General features: G+C 39.7%; 1 pseudogene; it reads right to left on the bottom strand.

The window, feature by feature from the left end:
• Positions 1-1,242: 1,242 nt before the first annotated feature.
• On the bottom strand, positions 1,243-20,394 carry LOC114023061 (annotated as a pseudogene).
• Between the last annotated feature and the right edge of the window lie 417 nt (positions 20,395-20,811).

Genomic DNA, 20,811 nt, shown 5'->3' with positions numbered 1-20,811 from the left:
GGGAGACATAATTAGCCAGTCCACAGCCTAGGGTCCCCCAGAAGCATAATTAGAGTACTAGGGAGCACAGTCTTCTCTTAGGCCTTTTTTCATTTAGAAGAAGTACATAGATAAACTTCAGAAGTGGTAGCTACAACGTTTACTCTCTATGGCTAATAACAGCCCTGTTGAAGAAACTAACCATGGCTGTTATTACAACAATGGCTCAAGTCAAGGTGGCTATGATCGGATCCATAAAGTTCTTGCCTAACTAGGGAGTTTAATTAGATACCTAGTGAGGGGAGTAAACAGTTTTCCAAGAAACTCTGCCAGATTAGGAATTTCCCCAAGTTTATCACTTAACTGGAACTTTGGAAGTTCTACTCTGAGCATGTCTCTTAAGATTTTTTGATACCCACTCAGCCACACCCTAGCTGACAGGGAAGAAATTTCTGAGAGTTTCTTGATAGAACTATGGGTGATTTTCAATAGGCACCAACTTCCTCCTGAAACTGCTACTTAATAGCTATACCAGCCCTAAGAGGAGAGGGAGCCGCACTGTGGAATATCGTTTAACAGCACCTTTTGGATGCTGGTCTAGGACATTTGGTGAAACTGACTCGGCTCTAGTGGACCAGTTTGTGGAGGGACTGGAAGATCGGGTTTGGGATGAACTATAGAGTTAGCAGATAGGCCTTATACTGAGGAGTAGTCTTCAAACAAGACCCACCTTAGTGCCAAGCTGGGCTGACAATAGACTCCTCAGAGCCACGATGAATGTCCCCTCCCAACTCCCTCTAATATTTTCCATCCCAAGACCTTGTAACTTGGGAGAAGAATGGCCTAAATAGACACCAATAGAACAGTGCAGATGCATCACAGAAGAAATATTTTTATTCATTTATTTTGTCAGTGTGTCCCCAGCCAAAGACCTAAGAAGGCTACTAGGGGAACCAAATCCTCCAGTTACCTATACCTGAAAGGCTGTTCCTATCCATTCCCTTAGTACTACTAGGAAGATGGCTGGTTTGGCTATCCACTCTAACTGGTTTGGGTTCTTTTCAAATTACAAGCCCTATATCAACCTGAAATAAGAGACTGTCAAAACAGCAAAAACTGGGGTCTTTAAGTCTAGGCAAGGGAATTATGATTCAGGGTGCTGTACAATACTAAATACTGGAGTGCCCAAGAGGGGCAGAGGGGGCAGGGTTTAAATAACAAGAGGAAATGGAGTCTGGGGAAAGTCACAGCCTCAGGAATCTATTACACAAGTTGTTTTGCATTACAAATTATAGAGGAGGCTGGGGATTCGGGGGTGGTGATGCGGGAGGGGTGACATCCTGTCAGAACAGCTGGGTGGGGCTCCAGTACAGCAACAGTGAAACAGACTTGGACCTCCCCCACTCATGGGGTCACTTGGGATCAGTCAGGGAGCCCCTTCTGAGATCTGTATTCAACGCTACTAGGAACCATCCCTAGCTCCTGTATTCAGGAGAGGTAGAATGCTGAGGTTTGGCCATGACTATTGAAACTTCAGTGCCACTATAGTGCAGGATGAATAAGGACCCTTTGCCCTGACCTAGTGGATTAGCTATGTTGTGTCCTATAGATTTAACTAGATCTTTGGGGTAGGCCTATGGATTCATCCAGATTTGGGAAAGGGACAAATGAGATATTCAGGATTCCCTCCCATCCCCCACCAGACCATTCAAGGACAGTTTGAGTATAGGGTCATGCTATTTGTAATGTACAATGCTCATGGAGTTCTCTTTAAAGCATTTTACAAACTTGGTCTCTCTTCTGAGTTGGGGGAAGGAAAGGCTTATAGAGTAAGCCCTGAAATTATTCATGCCTAAGAATCCAATCTGTGCATCATCCCTTTGACGACAGTAACACCACCAGCTTCCCGTAACTGGGTCCTAAAGGCCTAATTGCAAAACTGGAGAATTTTCTCATCTATAAAATAAGGGATTAGACTACATCAGGGCTTCCTAACCCTATGTGGTCTCCATTCCTCTTGACTTTCTGTAAAGCTGTGTATTCCTTTGGACTCTGGATCCCATGGACACCAGGTCTTTCAGTCTTCCACCATCTCTCCATATCTGTCCAAGCTCCTGTTTATTTGTTCCATGACACTATCCATCTCATCCTCTACTGTCCTCTTCTCCTTTTGCCTTCAATCTTTCCCAACATCAGTCTTTCCAAATGAGTCCCTTCTCATTATCTGGCCAAAGTATTTAAGCTTCAACTTCAGTATTTGATCTTCCAGTGAAAGTATATTCCCTATTCAATATGAAAAAAAAATTCTAGAGTTTATTAGGTATGAGAAATAGATTAGAGAATTTGGTACATGTCAGCATGAATTTGTTAAACATTATCAGAATAGTCAAATATTCCCTGTAAACTTCCCCCCCAGTAATATTACACATAGGGAACCCCTAGAGTAGGGTGATCTCTAAAGCCCCAAATCTATATGATCCTTTAATGGGTGAAGAGAAAACTTTAGAACACAGATAGAATAGACTAGCTGAATTGAGTATATGACAGAGAATTTATAGACTGGAATAGCTTCAAAAAAGCTGAAAAATCGAGCAATAGGACTTTCTTCATATAGTTGTGGTCTAGCAACTCTAGCTCCCTTTGAAAAAAAGAAAATTTTTTAAATTAAGGATTTACTCCCCTTCATTTTAATTCATCACTGAAAAGAAGAAAAACAAAACATTTGCAACATGCAGTCAATTAAAACAAAGCTCTTGGTCATGTGCAAAAAATTGTCTTATTTTGCATATTAAGTCAGGGGGTAGGCAGTATTCTTTATCATCGGTCCTCTAGAATAGTATCTAATCGTTGCATTGATCACAGTTCTTAAATCTTTCAAAGTTTGAGCTTTTATAATTGTATAAATTGTTCTCCTCATTCTGCTTATTTCACTCTGCATTAGTTCACACACAAATTTTTCCAGGATTTTTAAAAACTGTTTCCTTTCTTACAGCGTAATAGTATTACACTGCACTCATATGCTATCATTTGTTTACCCATTCCCCAGCTGATGAGTGCCCCCTGAATTTTCAGTTCTTTGCCTCCACAAAAAAAAAAATCTCCTATAAATATTTTTGTACATATGGGATCTTTTCATCTTTCTATAATCGCTTTGGGGTATAGGCCTAATGATAATATTTCTGGGTCTAAGGATGAGCACAGTTTAATAGCTTTTTGGTCATAATTCCACAACAGCCTGGTTTCTGCAGGTACATTACCTCTTTGATATTTGTCATTTTCTTTTATCATTTTTGCCAGTCTGATTAGTGTGAGGTCCGAACCTCAGAATGCTAGCTCAGAAGCTATAGCGTAGGAATGAGGAAGGAGGTCTGGCTCTAGCCTCAAACCAGGAGCAATAGGAGTCGGGTTTTTACATACTTTTATAACCTGACTTCCTCCTACTTTTCGAGTCTTCCCACATCTTACTCCCTTCCATGTAATCTATGATCCAATGACATTGGCCTATTTATTCCCATCAGTTAAAACAATTATTACTTGTAATAAATTACTTGGTCTAGTGTGTGCCAAGCACTGTGCTCATTGCTGGGGATACAAAGAAAGGCAAAAGACAGACCCTGTTCTATGGAAGCTCACAGTCTAATATGGGGAGTGGACATGAAAACTATGTACCAATAAGATCTATACAACACACAGGGGAAATAATTAACAGAGGCAAGACATTAGCATTAAGGGGGATTAGGAAAGCCTTTTTTTTTTTTTTTTTTTTGGTAGAATATAGGAATCTCAGCTAGGACTTGAAGGAAGCCAAGAGGTAGAGATGAGGAAGGAGAAAATGCCATGGATGAAAATGCCGGGAGCTGGGAGACAGTATCTTGTGAGAGCAATAGTAAAGAGGTCAAAGTCACTGGATCTTGACATATAGGGGTGAGGAAGGTGTAGGTGGAAGAGTGCCAGGTTATGAAAGGCTTTGAATTCCTAACAGAGGATTTTATATTTGATCCTAGAGGTGATAGGGAGTCACTGGAGTTTATTGATTAAGCGTATACAGGGTCAGACCTACGTTTTAGGAAGATCAATTTCTCAGCTTATTGGAAGATAGACTGGTATGGGGGAGAGCCTTGAGGCGGAGAGACCAATCAGCAGCCTATTATAACGGCCTACACATGAGATAATGACAACCAGGGTGTGGTGGCAGTGTCAGAGGAAGAAAGGGGCATAACTGAGACGTTCTTCATGAGACACTCTATCTTTACTCTGATCTGTAATCCCCGCCCCTGCATTTCACTGCGTGTCCCCCATGCTGGACTTTGTTCTCATCTTTGCTGCCTCCTGGATTCCTCCAATACTTGATCAAATCCCACCTGCTTCAGGAGGCCTTTCCCAGTCCATCTAGCTGCTATTGCCTTCTCTTCTAAGATTACCTACCATCTAGTCTGTATATATCTTGTATGTACCTAGTTATTGATATGGTTTCTTCCCTATTAGAATGCAAGTTTCTTTCCTGGAAGAAATTATAATTCTGTCCTGTAATTCTGGGGTAAACTCAGAGTTGAGGATGATGAGACACCTTCTTAGTACTTAATGCTATGGAGCTGGGGGAGACCCTAGGACACCCTGAAGTGCTACTGGGGGAGGAAATGGGGCCTGAATAGAAGGGAGTTGGACTACATTGCTGAAAGTCCCTGGGATCCCACCTCAGCAGATATGTGGAGCTGGTTTTCATTTTCATTGAACCCAGGAAGCCAAATTCAGTACTCCCTTATCAGGTAGGGTCTTGCAGGGGTGCAACCATTTCCTCCAGAGAACCTACCAGGGTTGGGAAGCTCGTGGCCTTGAGGCCACAATTCTTAATGAAAGGATTTGTTCTGTGAAGTTTGGATTTGGTCAAAGGGCCAAGGATCTAGAAGGCCACATGTAGCCTTGAGGCTGCAGGTTCCCCACCCCTGAGTCCTAACCTGTGCCCTCAGATCCCTCAACCTTTGGAAGGACAGGATGGTGGTGTGGTAGACAGTGGGCATAACAGTAGGGGAAGGCACTTCATCTATTCTCTCTGTCAACCCAGGATGTAAGAACAAGCTTATGATGTGAAAGGCTGCCTGCCAGGCTCTGGGAAAGGCATAGAGCATTGACATAACTATCTAGGAGTGACTACCGGGGATAGTCTCTGCATCCGCGGTATGATTTTTCAGTACAGTATTAGCAAAAGACCACAAGAGGTGGGGGAGAAAATGCCCACTGTGTCAGGTACCCAGAAACAAGGCACTGATTGCCCTGACCTAGTAATAACTCTGATTAGAATCTACAACACCCTTCCCCACTCCACCCCCTCCTACCCCCATTATTTATTAAAGGTGGATGTACAACATGGATCAAATAAAGCTGAATCTTCCTGAGACAACCATCGTTAAACTAGCATACTTCTTAGACCTACTCAGTAGTCCCTGGCTCCATGTAAATCATTACAATTTTGAAACCTAGTTATTATTCTCCTATACCCTCTAAGCGAAATTTATTTGATTCTAGCCAAATCTCGCCCTATTCATCCTTATAGTCAACTTTGTGTAGCTCTGCTGAGCCCCCAAGTTATGCCAATATATCCTGGAAAACATGATATAAAAGTAAGTTAACTTATTTCTACAGATCGTCCAAAATTTCCACTGAATGAAATACTTCACCTGTTCAGGACCAGCCTGGGACAAAACTGCAAAGTACAGCAAGTTTATCTTTGTTTTCTCTCTCTTTTCAGTGTTGCCCTCCTTTCTTAGCGCCAACCAACTTGCATTCGCAATTCTCCCTCTTCTAAGTAATAATAGCTAACGCTTATGTGGCACTTTAAGGTTTACAGAATGCTTTACATGTATTATCTCTTTTGATTCTCATAATAATCTTGTGTGATAAGGCTATTATCTCAGTTTTAGAGATGAGGAAGCTGAGGCTAAAGGGTAAAGTGACTTATCCAGGGTCAGACAGTAAGTCTCTAAGGCAGGATTGGAACTGGGATCTTTATGACTCCAAGGTTGGGACTCTGTCTACTTTATCGCCTGTGTGCCTTTTTGAATTCTGAAAGGGTCTTTTCTCAATTAGCTATTAGGAATAGACAGTGATTTGATTAACAAAATCATTAAGGTGCTACTTTCTCAGGGAAATTAAAAACTTCTGTTTCTCATTATTTACTTGCTGGAGCCGTCTGCTCCAGCCACAGTGTTCTGACTCTGCCTCCCCACACTGGATAATGACTGGCATTTATATAGCATTTGACATCTTAAGCCTTACAACAATCCCTTGAGGAGGTTTTATGGATATTTTCTCATTTCACAGATTTTAAGAAGCCAAAGTGCAGGGATTTACCTATGGTTACACAACTAAAAAGTGAAGGTCGAGCTTGAACACAAATCTTTCTAAGTCTGGGTCCAGGACTCTAATCGCTGTACAATGCTGCCTCATCAAGCATTTATTAAGTGCCTACTATGGGCCAGCCATGGTACTAGGTGCTGGAGAAAAACAAAATTGAACGTGGGAGAAATAATTATTAAATAACCAATTATTGAAGAGATCAAGGGCTTTTCCATTCCTATCTCCTCATTCTCTACTGGATCAAGTTAGCATCTAAAGGACAGTGCCAGTAATGAGATTGGATTAGCTGTTTTCCTCAATCTTTGTTCAGATCTTACCCGAGTGGGAAAGCCCATTGTGTTCTACTCAGGCTTGGGGTAGTTGGGGGAGGGTGTGTGAGGCACGTGGTGGTGAATTGTAGATACAGTGTCTCTGTTAGGAGTGATCTGAGAGTGACAGTGATTAGTCAGTCCCCCAGGCCCTCATTACAATAGATCTACCTGTCATAATATTCATTCTTCTTGTTAATTGTTAACTAATCAGAGATGATTGTCACCCTCAGGAACACCCACTCTTGCAAGGGTGTATAAGCATTGAGTGGGTTCCATGAGGGCTCTTTGGCATTTGAGAGCGAGTGCTAATGACCCCTTTTATTATCTGCTAGCATAATTAATAACATGATTACCCAGAAATTATGTCTTTCAAACTTTTTATACATCACAAAAACATTTCTTGTTCTCTGGGAGCTTTATAATCTCTTTGGAGATAAACTCATATAGATAGAAGTCTAACACCATGGGTAGCTAGGTACTTGAGGCCACAGGGCTGCTGACCTGCCAATCCCTGCCCTTTACCTGACATTACAGTTTGCCAGGAGTTGGGTCTGGGGGAGCCCAACCTCTAGTCAGAGAAAGTAGTCACCAATTCTCACATTCATTGGTTCATCACCTTGACTTTGGTTTCCTGAACAAAGATGCTAATTACTTTAATTAAGTTTGGGTTTAGTCTTAGGGTTTTCCTAAAGAAGTGGATAAAGTAAAAAGATAATGTGCAAATATGAATCAAGTTTATTTCCCTATGAAAGGTATTGCTGAGCGTAGAAGAATCATAGAACTTAAAAGAATAATTAAATCATCACTCCCAGTACAGTCCATTGGGAGGCTCATTGTGACATAAATAATTTTTTACAAGGTTGCCAATTAGCCAGTTTTCATTTCACTTTCAAGCGGAATCTTCTCTCTGATGTTGGCTTTATCTTTGTGGCCAGTCTACTATCATTGTTGTCATTGCAACTTAATTTATAGCTGCTGTCCTTGGTTCCAGCCCACTCCTATCTCTGCCATTGAGGGAAAAGGAAAGGGAGTGCAAAGAGAGAGAGATGCAGCCAATTCCCTCAACCCTAAATAGCCATGAGCTAGGGACAGAGCGAGGACCCTGCCTCACTCCATCTCTCATTGATGTTACATCTTGTCATCTGGGAAATTGCAGCTAAAGAGGCTTGCCAGCCAGAAACCTCTCAGTTTAGCATAGGAAGTAACCTTCCTACCTTCTGATGACAGGGGGACCTCTCAGGGTCTTTCATATCATTCCTAAGCACCAAAAAGTCCTTTCAGTGCTGGGTCATTATATGGCCAGGAGCAACCAGGAAGTTCATCATCCCCAAAGGCCCAAGGGAATTTCTAGGAGAACTCTGGGCACATACTCCTTGGGTATCCTCTATAGACTTGTGCACCATCAGTATACATGTATGTACAAAATATATACAAGGGGGGGCAGCTAGGTGGCACAGTGGATAGAGCACCAGCCCTGGAATTAGGAAGACCCGAGTTCAAATCCTGCCTCAGACACATAACACTTACTAGCTGTGTGACTCTGGGCAAGTCATTTAGCCCCAGTTGCCTCACCAAAAAAAAAAAAAAAAAACCAAACCAAAAACAAAACACAAACAAAATATATACAAGGTAGACATTAGATGATTTTGGAGGGAAGGCACTTGTAGCTGGGCAGGTCAAGAAAGCCTCCATGAGGAAGGTGGTGCTTGAGCTGAATCCTGCAGAAAGCTAGAGATTCTAATCAATGGAGGTAAAGAGGGCCCAGAAGTAGAAGATGAATGTCATATATGAGGAACAGAAAGAAGACTCTTGAATGGAGAATTAATTGAAATGGAGAGACACTTGAGGCAAGGAGAACAATTAGGAGTCTATTGCAAAAGCTCAAATTAAAGGTGATGAGGGTGTAGAAAATGTGGATGGGAATGTTGCTTCTGTGTATCACTCATCAGGGTGTGGATAAGTTCTCAAAACCCCTGATGAGTAGCTCCTGGGGTATTGACAGCTGTAGACTGTTGACAAAGAAATGTGGGGAGAGTGGGAGATGTAACGAGGGGCAGAGACTCACGTGGGGAAATTAGGCTGGTATAAGCAGCCAATGGGGAAATGGGATTCGGACCTAAGAATGAAAAGCTTTACCCTCTCTTCTGTAAGGTGTGTCCACACAAGGGATACCTGGCCTTGCTAGGCCCTTAATAAAAAGTTTTTCTGGTTTACCAATAGCTTCCTGGAACATTTGTTGCCTACAAGGGCTTAACCAGGATGGTGGCTGTGTGGGGAGAGAGAAAGGGATGGATTCAAGAGTTGGCCAATGATTAAGTATGTGAGGAGGTGAGAATGTGAATCTGAGTGACTGAGTAACCTTGACAGAAATGATCACTTCCAACGAGTAATTTAAGGGTAATGATAATGTGCTCTGTTTTGAGATGCTTTGGGACATCTACTGCCAAGTAGGTACGTGGTGATACGGAATTGGAGTTCATGAGAGAAACTAAGGCTGATTAGATAGATCTGGGAATAGATCTGTATGTGTATAATATATGTATATGATATGTGTGTATATGTATAATATACACATACCCATATATATGCGTATATAGATCTGTATAGAGATAAGTACATCAGTAAATAATAATAATCAGTGGGAGCTGATGAGGTCACTAAGTGAAAGAATGCAAAGAGGAAAGATTTGAGGGCCTGGAATAGAGGCTGGAGGATACCCACAGCTAGGAGGCATGATAAAGGACTCAGGGGTGGGGAACCTGCAGCCTCAAGGCCACATGTGGCAGGTTCCCCACCCTGATACAGGTGATTATCCAGTAAAGAAGATGGAGAAGGAGTGATCAGGTAGGTAGGAGAGGTGAGAGCAGCAGAAGAGACAGTACCCAGGAGAAGATAGTCCAAAGGTATTTGTATCCAGAACGAGGAGTGGGGGGAGCAATAGTGTCATGCTTCAGAAAGGTTAAGAAGGATGGAAAGCGCTGTTTCTAACATCAGGGAAAGTAAATGTATAAATTGGTGAAATCTGCATATTCTTTTCCTTACTCCTTTCCCACCTTTTGTTGGTATTATTCTCAGTTTTTCAGTGTGGAGCCAAAATGAATTTCAGTTTGTAGTTGAATCATTTCAGTTGTATCTGACTCTTTGTGACCCTGTTTGGGGTTTTCTTGTCTAAGATACCAGAGTAGTTTGCCATTTCCTTCTCCAGCTCATTGGGCAGATGATGAAAATGAGACAAACAAGGTTAAGTGTCTTGCCCAAGGTCACACAGCTGGTAAGTGGTCTGAGACCAGATATGAACTTGCAAAGATGAGTCTTTCTGATTCCAAGCCCAGTGCTCTATCCATTGCATCGCCTAGATGCATTTAAGTTCAAAAAAAAGTAAGTGAATTGCAATTTAAAGCATCATGGTCCAACCCTGTCTGAATGCTGCCAGCAGGGGATCATATGGTGCTTTAAACATCTGCAAAGCAGTTCTACAGGAGGTTAGTTTTCTGCGTTGTAAATTTTTTAGTTATGAGAGAAATATTGACAAATGTGTCAGTTAAGTCAGGGGGGAGCATGGTTTGAGTGGCTTCTGTGACATTTTCTTTCTGTCTTAACATTTTCTTTCTTTAAGGGCATTTTCACTTAAGTGCACAAATGCACTTCTGCAGTACATTTTCTTTCTTTAACTTTTAAAAATCATCTTTCTTTGACTCCTTTGCACGCTCTTCTCCCACCTTGTAAATGTGGATGTTCCCCAAACTTCTGTCCTTAGTTCTCTTCTCTTGATTAAAAATTACTGAGGCCTTTTATGTTTAATACCACAATTATATCCCTTTGTACCACCATATTCTCTTCCCTCTTCCCCCTTAACTATGCTCTTACCACTTTTGATTTTGATTTTACCATTTTTTTATTTTGCATTATGGTTGTTTGTATGTAGAAACATGATGGGCTCATTTTCCCAAAGCAAGGTTATCTCATCTTCCCATCAGGGCTCAAGGGGGTACTCCTGAGGAGTCAGAGGCATTTTTTCAGCCCTCTGCTACATCTGGATGTGTCTTACCTGCCTTGCTAGATTGTAAGCACCTTGTTCTTTTCTGAGTCTTGCCCATAGTTGGTATGCAATGCACATTTGTTGACTGGATTTTGAAAAATTGTGCAAGGAGTCCATGAATCTATATGTGCACTAAGCTTTGTTATTATGTTCTTAGCTCGTAAAAAAATGCAGCGTATGACACATTGAAAAAATACAGTGAATGATAAAGAAGAAAATTTACCTTTTATAGGCTGAGTAAATAATTATTGCCTACATATTACTATTTTTCAAATATATGGAATTACTATTGTGGTTAAAAATAGAAGTTATTAGCATTAATGAATTCATTGTAGCATCTAGTCATCACAATTATCTTTTAAAATCATATTTTATAATATAAATTTATCTTCCCCCTCCCAATCGAGAATGAAAGTAAAAAAAAATTCTTCTTATAAACATGTATAGTCAAGCAAAGCAAATTTCTGCATTGACCATGTCCAAAAAAATACATTGCATTCTGTACTCTGAATCCTTTATTTATTTAAGTTTTCCCAGGTTTCTCTGAAATCCTCTTCATCAGAGGTATCAAACTCTCACCACAGGACAGAGTATAGTGCAAACCAGATTAAAATGTAATTTAGAAATGTTTAACAAAAATACAATACCATATAGACAGTATTCATTTATGGTTTTGTAACTATGCATCCTGCAGGGATCCATTTATATTTCCATTTGACACTAAGACTTTTCATTATTTCTTATAGCACAATAGTATTTCATCACATTTATATACCATAGCTTTTTCAGCCATTCCCTAGTTGATAGGAACCCCTTCTGATTCTCTTTTTTTTTTTGCCATTCAGAAAATATTTCTTAACTCTTTTTCTTTTTAATGCTTTTTTTAATGCTATGTTTTTCTTTTAGGCTTTGCTTGTAGAGATTTTGGAGTGATTCTCTTCTTTTGGATTTGTATACTGAGCATCTGTCACATAATAACTTTATATGGTGAGATTCTTCATCTTTGTCTCCCCCCTCCCCCTCCCTCTCCTCCCCTCTTCCCCTTCTCCCCTCTTCCCCTTCTCCCCAATTCCCCTTCTCCCCTCTTCCCCTTCTCCCCTCTTCCCCTTCTCCCTCTCATCTCAGCCTTTTCCCTAACTTCTGACTTAATGTCAGGCTGGGCTTTGTGCACTCCTAGACTGGTCCTGTGCTGCTTTCTTAGTGAGTGTTGTCTTGCTCCAGGATCTCAGCGGGTCAGTTCAAGCTGGGGACTGCTAGCTTTTAGCACTACCCAAATGGTCTGATACAGGGCAAAGTCTGATTGCTGTCTCCCTGAGCTCTGCAAGCTCCTGATTTGGGTTTAGGTCTGAGCAGTGATAGACTGCTGTTGGATTCATCCAATATTAGCCAGCTGGGAAGCTCTGCTGGTTCAGAGGGACAGAACTGTAGCCTCTCTTTTGGCCTGGAAATCCTGCCCAGATAAAACCCTGCCTTAAACCCATACACATCCCTATATATATATATATATATATATATATGGATATATATAGGGATATATGTATATATACACATATGGTATGTGTGTGTACATATATACACATACACATATGTATATATACATATTTACAAATTGTGTGTGTGTGTGTGTATATACATATGTATTTAAAATTTGCAAATTACTTTACCTTATGTTCTTTGAGTTCACAATAACCCTGTTAGGTAGGTAATGAAGGTGTTATCTTTGTTTTACATATGAGGAAACTGAGGTGGAGAGACGAATTGATTTGCTCATGGTCAAACAGATTGTGTCAGAAGCAATTTTTAACCCATGTCTTACTGACTCCAAGTCCAGCATTTTAGACACTATGCCCTTCTGCTGAATTCTAGAATTCTTGCTTTTTGCGGGTGGGGGCTAGACAATGGGGTTAAGTGACTTGCCCAGGGTCATACAGCTAGTAAGTGTTATGTGTCTGATGCCAGATTTTAACTCGGGTCCTCCCGAATCTAGGGCCAGTGCTCTACCCACTGCGCCACCTAGCTGCCCCTGAATTTTTGCTTTTCAGCTAGCATGTAGGGCAGGGTGATTCTGGGCAGTGCAGCTGTCCTTGGGGCCCTTAGTATTGCTGCTAGGTGGGTGGTTTAGCCTAGTGTCCATAGTCTTTTGTGGAGGACACAGGTTTACTGAAGAGTTTTACATAATTCATTACCTTTTAATAGTAAGTATCAGCCAGGTAAATTGTTTCCACTGTAGTTTAGAGTCCAATAATTACCCAATGTTTCACAGAGAGATAAAACCCATCTCCTTGACTTGAGATTGAAAAAGAATATTTCACACTTCATTTTCCAAGACATAAAAGAGATACTTATTCTTCATGTGCAGTCGCATCAGGCTGTGCAGACATCACGGGTTGACCATCGCATCTTTTATCAGTCCCAGGGGACTCATTACAGGCTCAGTAGATTGGCATGTTGACAGTCATCTCAGAAAGAGATGCATTATAAGCAACTCAGGTGGAACCGAGAGATCCCTTTATTTCTGATTTGGATGCAAGACCGCTAAGTTATCCTGAGGCAACTGAAAAAAAAGAGAAAGAGAGAGAAAAAAGAAAGCCTTGCCGTTCTCAGCAGTTATGGAGAGGATCGTCTGGATGGCATCGAGCAGTCTTTAGTAAGCAGTTCATCGTACAATACAACACGGCATAGGAGCCAAGGGTAGTGGGATTCCACCTTTTAGCCTGACACTAGCTCTTTGGCCAAAGGATTTGGAAAAAAAATTAACAGAAATAAGAGACTATAGTGTTCCACTCAGATTTTTGACTCATGACCTAATAATTCTTAGAATATAGATCAATCCAATCAATCAACAACACATTTTTGTTGGTCCTAGGTATAGAGGTCTAGGTATTTTGTGGGTCAGAATCCTCTCCAAACAAAAACTTATGATCCCCCTCTACTGATAAAATTACTAGTTAGTTTCAGGTAAAAGGAAAGGCATTTAATAAAATAGCATAGTAATAAAAATAATATAACCTTTTCCTACAAATTAGGAGCACACTCTCTCTCCAACACCCTCAGTATGGAGTGTACATTTTTAAGGACTATATGATGTATATACATGTGGTCAAGCCATATATTCGTTAAGCACCTCAAAGTTAACCCAGGAGTGCTGGGAATGGTAGCATCCTCCCCTGCTCCCTTGACCACCCATATTGTTTCAAACCTAGCCCTTGAACCTATTATCCAGGAAAGTGATTCCTGTGGAGGAGGGAAGTAGGCAAGTTGTGCTGGGAAGGTGAAATATCATCAGCACCATTTGGACCACCATCTCCCCTAAGCCCTTGATGGAGACAGCCTAGGATCCTGAACCCAAGAGCCTTGGGAAGAGTGCTCCCCAAATTGCCCAACTTGCTTCCAGCTTAGCCCAAACTGCTATTAATGAGGCAAGAAATCATTGTGGAGAAGGAACCTACCTTCAAATAAGATAATATTTGTTAAGGGCTTAGCCTAGTGCCTGGCACATAGAAGGTGGTTAATAAATGCTTATTTCTTCCCTTCCTCATCACTACCAGCAACAACTGCTGACCAACTGAGTGGCAGCATTCCCTAACCATCAGTCCTGAATCTACCATAGATTCCCAAAGTGGGTAATACTACCCCCTGGTGGGCACTGGAATAATTCAGTTGGGCAGTAGTAGCCTCGGGTACAATTATAGGGTAGTGAATAAAAATAAGAGGGTGTGGAAGCGTGAGAAGGGTGTGAAAAGTGAGAAGCGTGTGAAAGACCATTCGCACACATTTCATTTGTTGTGTAACAGGGTTAAAGTCATAGTAATTACATTATTTTCCAAATAAACACACAAAATGCAAGTTATAACCAATCAGTGGTCAAGTCCACTGATGGGTCTTAACAAGCAAGTGTTGGCAGGTGAGCCTGTCACACATCGTCTGAAAGTTCAGCATGCATCGGCAGGAGAATATGTGTGTGTAATGACTTGTTTACGATACGGTTACATGATGTAATACTTCGTCATCAAAATTTCAATGCAGGAAAAAAACCCCACAAATGTACAATAAATTATTAAATTTAAGATGTGTCATATATATACATATATTTAAAATGATGCAAATTTAAAAAAAAGGGTTAAAGGTAGATTTCCAGGGGTGCACTGAGAAATTTTTTTTTTTTGAAAAGGGGGCAGTAGGCCAGATAAGTTTGGGAACCTCTGATGTAGCTCATCCCTCACAGGCATCATTTAGGGAAGCAACTCCAGCCATCCCCACCCACTGCCGTAAGAGACCCTACCATCTGCTTTGCCACTACCTAAAAATCTCTCATATATACCAGGGTATGCATACTCTATTTTTTCTTACATGTTTTGTTTTTTTATTACAAATACTTCCAGATTATTCCTAGGCTATGAGAGCTCTTGTGTAACAAAATAACATAAGCAAAACTAAAAATACAATGACCTCATTTGAAAGTGCATGTAATATTCCTCCTCTGTAGCAACCCCAACCTCTGCATTTTTAAAATGCTTTGGGAAAATTAACAGAAATTTTATTTCCCTCCAATCCCCCATCCCTTAATAAAGAGATTTCTTTTTTTTTTTTTAACAAATATGTATACTCAAGCAAACATTTCCTAATTGGCTATATGCAAAAAATATTTGTCTTATTCTGCATTTTAAATCTCCGATCTTTGTCAGGAGGTAGATGCCAGCTTTCATCACTGGTTCTCTGGGATCATGGATTTGTCATTGTATTGATCATTGTTCTTACAACTTTCAAAATTGTTTGTCTTTACAGTGTTATTGTTTAAATTGTTCTCCTGGTTCTGCTCATTACATCCTTTGAGTCTTCAAAATTGTTTATTTTGATAATATTCATGTTATGATATAAATTAGTTTTTCTGGTTGTTTACTTCACTAAGCAGCATTTCATGTATTTTCCCATATCACTTTGAAATCACCAGTTTTTCATTTCTTACAACACAAAAGTATTTTGTCACAGTTATATACCACAACTTATTCAACTATTCCTCAATTGGTAGCATTTTCTTGAATTTCTAGGTTTTTGCCACCACAAAATAAACATGCACATATATGACCACTCACACACATTCCTTGTTCATTTATGCTCATATATACACATACATATACTATATATATATATATATATATATATATACATACACACATACATTTCTTATTCAGTCATTTCAGTCATGTCCAACTCTTTGTGACCCCATTTGGGGTTTTCTTGGCAAAGATGTTGAAGTGGTTTGCCATTTCCTTCTCCAGCTTATTTGAAAGATGAGGAAACTGAGCTAAACTGAATTAAGCGACTTGCCCAGGGACATGCACACACGCCTGCATGTACCCATGCACAACCATGCACATTCATGCACACACACTCTTCCACAAATCCTATATCACCAGTGGGGGAGGGACCATGAGTAGTCAGGACTCTTGTGTAAAAGTGGGCTCATAGCTAGAGTAAGGAACTATTGCTCCTAGGAATATATCCCAACTAGATTTTTGTAATTCTTTACTGTACTACATGCTGTGGGGTATCCTCTGCTGAGATTATTTTCTCTTCTCTGTTGCCATCTGCTGTTTTTATAGTGAATTGCAGCTTCTATATAGTAGTTCTTTACAGAGGGAGAAGCTCAGCTCTTTATCCTTTATCCTCAATAGCTATTTGAGCTCTTTTGTGAGTCAGACCCATGTTTATAGCCATCCATCCAATGAAAACCCTAGACTTGAGTTTGCTTTTTGAATTTCCTTGCTTCTGCCTCTGAGCTACTCCATGAATGGAATCTGGTATTTGACTTTGAATCTGATTTATTTCCATCACATACAGTACATTTTCCAAACAAAAGAATGTACATTCAATATAGAACATTTCTAGCTACTGTTAAAGCCTTTCTAGTTTTATTTCATAGTATATTTTAGTGCAAAGCACTAGGAAAGCTACATGTTTTTCTACCTACAAAAACATTTTATTCTTATGACCTTGTAATCTTCAACACTTTTGGATTTTATACAAAAAGCAAATGGAAACAGGGTCCCTCCCAATTACAGGTATGAACCTATTATAAAAACATAGGGGCAGCTAGGTGGTACAGTGGATAGAACACCAGCCCTGGAGTCAGGAGGACTTGAGTTCAAATCCAGCCTCAGACACATAACACTAACTGTGTGACTCTGAGCAAGTCACTTAACCCCAATTGCCTCACAAAAACAAAACAAAAAACATAGTATATTTTCTCTTGAACTTTTTGAAATTAGGATAATGTGACACAAATTTCTAAAAAACAAAATGGTTTTTCCTAAAAAGCACAAAATGTTGATACATAAAAACCTACCAAGAAATTTGTAATGATAGGATTGCCATTTCCCCTAAAATCTTGATTTATTAGAAATTGGAAAAGAATTCATTGGAAAAGAATTCATTATTTTGCAAATTCTATAGAAAAATCAAATGTTATCTAAAGTGGTCACTTGAAATTTTCTTGAGAGAAAAAAGTTTCTCTCTTGGTTTCTCTTTTCTTCCTCCCTATGTAGCAATATTTAAAGAAATAAAACTAACATCATAAGAAGTACTTATACATGGATTGTCTGTAAATATAAAATATCAGTAAGATTTAGACTATCTTCACGTTAACATTAGTAAATGTGTTGCCCATTAAAAAAATAGAAACTGAAAAATTAAGTTGCATCTAGCATTAAAATGCTTATGTATAAAATTTAATGAAAAAATAGGGGAATGTTTGATTTTCATAAAAACCTCAGATGTTTACAAATTAAAGGCATTACTATTTACCATGTTTGAAAATGAACTGGAACTTTATACTATTTTTAGTACAATGAAACTTTGATTACACTAGAAAATCAGTTGGAGATGAACTGATGTAAGGACAAGTACTAATATTCAGCAGACTTAAGTTCCTCTACATTTTAATATACTGTTCTTAGCATACATTCATTGGAGAAAATTTTGAAATCATGCACATAACCTGAATGAAAATCTTGCCAAATAAAATGAAACTATGATAGAACTTCTTTGTCAAATAACACCACCAGCTGAGATATTTCCTCAGGTTGCTGACTGCCTAATGCTTCTGGTCTTTAAGAGAAAACAAATTTTGCATTTTTTAAAATTTTATTTAAACTTTTTTCATTTTTCTTTTGTTTTTAAATACAGTAGGATGAGCCCTCCAAGGGTGTGGAACCTGTTACCTCAAGGCCACATATGGCCTTCTAGGTCCTTCGGTGCAGCCTTTTGACAATCCAATTTTACAAAACAAATCGTTTTTTGAAGGGGCTTTATACTGTGAAGTTTGGATTCAGTTAAAGGGCTGCATTTGAGGACCTAGAGGGCCACATGTGGCCTTGAGGAAGCAGGTTCCCCACCCCTGCTGTAGACCAAATACAAAAAGTAAGACAAACAATGATGTAGGTAGAATAAGATTAACTTTACAGCTACTTGAAAGCGTAGCTACTTGGAAGAGGTAATGGCCTTAGAAACATGTAGTCAGATGGTGATTAATTTAGTTAGAAAACATCAGTAACAATTGAATATCTATGAAAATATTTTTCCTTTTTTCCTATATGGTACTATTTGAATATGTTAGTGGTTCTAACACCAATTAAAAGTCTTTCCACACAAATTAACTCCAATCCTTTCCATACATCACTTGAAGTTATCAGACAAGAGCTTGATCTTGTACATTAGCCTTTGATTTTATTTCCTTCAAGTGAATTAGAAGCATTTGTCTTATAAGTTTTCTTATGATGTTCAAGGTAAGTCTTTTTTGCAAATGCCTTTCCATACTTATTGCATCTGTGAAGAGAAAAAATTTTCATGACTTTTACTTCAATGCCCAAATCAGCTACTTCATACTTTTTGTTGGGAGAATTAGAAGTTCTATCATGTTTTGAATTGTTTTGCTTTGCTTCATCCCTTGGAGGGCCTCTTTTTGCCATTTTATTTAGAACAAAATCAGTGGACCTTTTTATAGGTCTGATCTCTAAACTGACTGTGATTTTCCTAAGATAGTGCAGTGATTTTTTGTGAACCACAGTTATGTGCCTTATTACATGTTTCCAATGTGTTTGGTAAGTACAAAGTGGACACATAAAATTTAATAAAATGTTATTTCTGTCTGTGTGCAACTCAATGTGTTTAGTCAAGTTCTGCTTGGAAGTAAATTGGCGTTTACAAAGTTTATAATAAAGCTGCTTGAAAGTCAAAACCAATTGAAAGTTTTGTTTTCCTGTTTTCACTGGCCACCTGCAGCAGAAGGACTCGTTGATTTAGAACTTTCTGAGTCTTGCTTAACTTTATTTTTCTGTGCTGCTGTTATGTTCTTTTTCTCATTTGAATAATTTCTTCCCTTTAATTTATTTTATGGAGAATGGACAATAGAAAGGGGTGAAGATGCTACAGTCTGATGGTTCAACTTTTACTTTTATTTCTGTGCTGTAGACAGTACTATTAGGGCCTTTTTCTCTTTCAGAGTTTGTTCCAGAAAGAGTTACCTTGTGGACAATTTGCATATCTTTTAAGCATTATTTGTGAACTATATTTCCTCTTATAAAGAAGGCATTTGCATGCAGTTAAATTGTATTCAGTCTTTGAATAAGACATTTATTTTCGAGTCTTAAAAAGAATTTTTTAGGAGAAATGGTGTACAGGAACAAAGGTTGCCCAGGCTATATAGCCATATCAGGAGTAATTGAATCCTTCCTCAGTCCTCTATGAACTTTATCAAAATGCCTCCTTATATTCACTTTTGTAGCAAATGATTTATAAGATATGGACAATTCCTATTCAATCTTACTAGACCATTCTTACGGTGCCCTTTAGTAGAGGACTAGTTCGGATTCTTTCGTGTTTCAATATACTCCTTTAGTTTACTTTTTTTTGTGTACTTTTCTAATGTGCCCATGAACACGGCGTCTGGAATTGAATTCTTTTCTACAAAGATAACAAATCAACTGGTGGCCAAAATCAGAATTCTTAGAAGTTTCCAAGTCAGTGTGATTCCTGAGGCTGTTCATCAGATGTTGGTGTTGCTTCACGGGGCCTGTTTCTGCAGGAGAGGGCTCTACAATTTCTGCTTCTGTATCTGGAACTGGAGTTGTTTTGGACTGTTCAGTATTAGGTTCTTGCATCTGAACTTGAGTTTGAGCAGGAAAATTACTTGACTCAGTGACTTCACCTGGTTTATTAGTCCTTGAAATATACCAAAAACACTGCATTCTGATTAGTTTCTATGGGTTCTAGCCTAATATATTCTCACTTGTCCAGGCTTAGATAAATGGCTTCTAGGAGATCATTTATGGCTTGGTTTTATTTATCATGTATATCAGAAAAGCTGTCATCCATCTGGAGACTTGGAGGGCAGTAGAATGTTTCTATGAGTAATTAAATTGGGTAATCTGAAGAGACTGCGACATAATTTACTCAATAATTGTGTCCCATCTCTTAATAAAATGTGTTTAGTTGTTTAGTTCCCTAATAGTAGGTTCTGTTCTTTAAAGTAGTGAAAATCTTTTGAAAGTTGAATCTGCAAACCTAAACTGACTGAAAGCATTCAAAAATTTGTTGAATGCCAGATTTGGAAATTTGCAGTGGTGGTTGTAACAAAGGTTCCAGAATATACACTAGTTCACAACATCCATGATGATGGTGGTCAGTCTGACACCACTTGGGCCTTAGAGGCATTTTCAGGTAGGTATGACCTACTTTCCTTCTACAGTTGGAAGCTCCTCCTGGGGCGGGCAGACAGGCGGGCGGGCTGGCCGGCTGGGCAGCCGCGGGGCCAGCCTAGCGTGGGAGGTGGCGGACCGCACCTGGCATGGAGCCCCGGGAGGCTGGAGGTAGCGGGGGCCCCGCTCCCTCGCCGGCCAGTCAGCTCACTTGGGCCACGCCACAATGTGCTGCTGCGCTTCCGAAGAATCCCAGCGAAGACGCGGAAGCAGGCAGTGCAGCACCCCCCCCGTGTCTCTGCAAGGCAGCGGCAGCCAGAATCTGCTATTTGAAATGGGGTGAGTATAATCCTTTCAATGCCTATCATATCTCCATTCACTTGCGTGGGTTCATGCAAATCCTCATGGGATCTTCATTTAAACCAAAGGTACT

This window comes from Vombatus ursinus, unplaced genomic scaffold (assembly GCF_900497805.2).
Source record: "Vombatus ursinus unplaced genomic scaffold, bare-nosed wombat genome assembly UNPS02014816.1, whole genome shotgun sequence".
NCBI classification, from domain to species: Eukaryota; Metazoa; Chordata; class Mammalia; order Diprotodontia; family Vombatidae; genus Vombatus; species Vombatus ursinus.
This window is presented reverse-complemented; position numbering and strand designations above follow the sequence as displayed.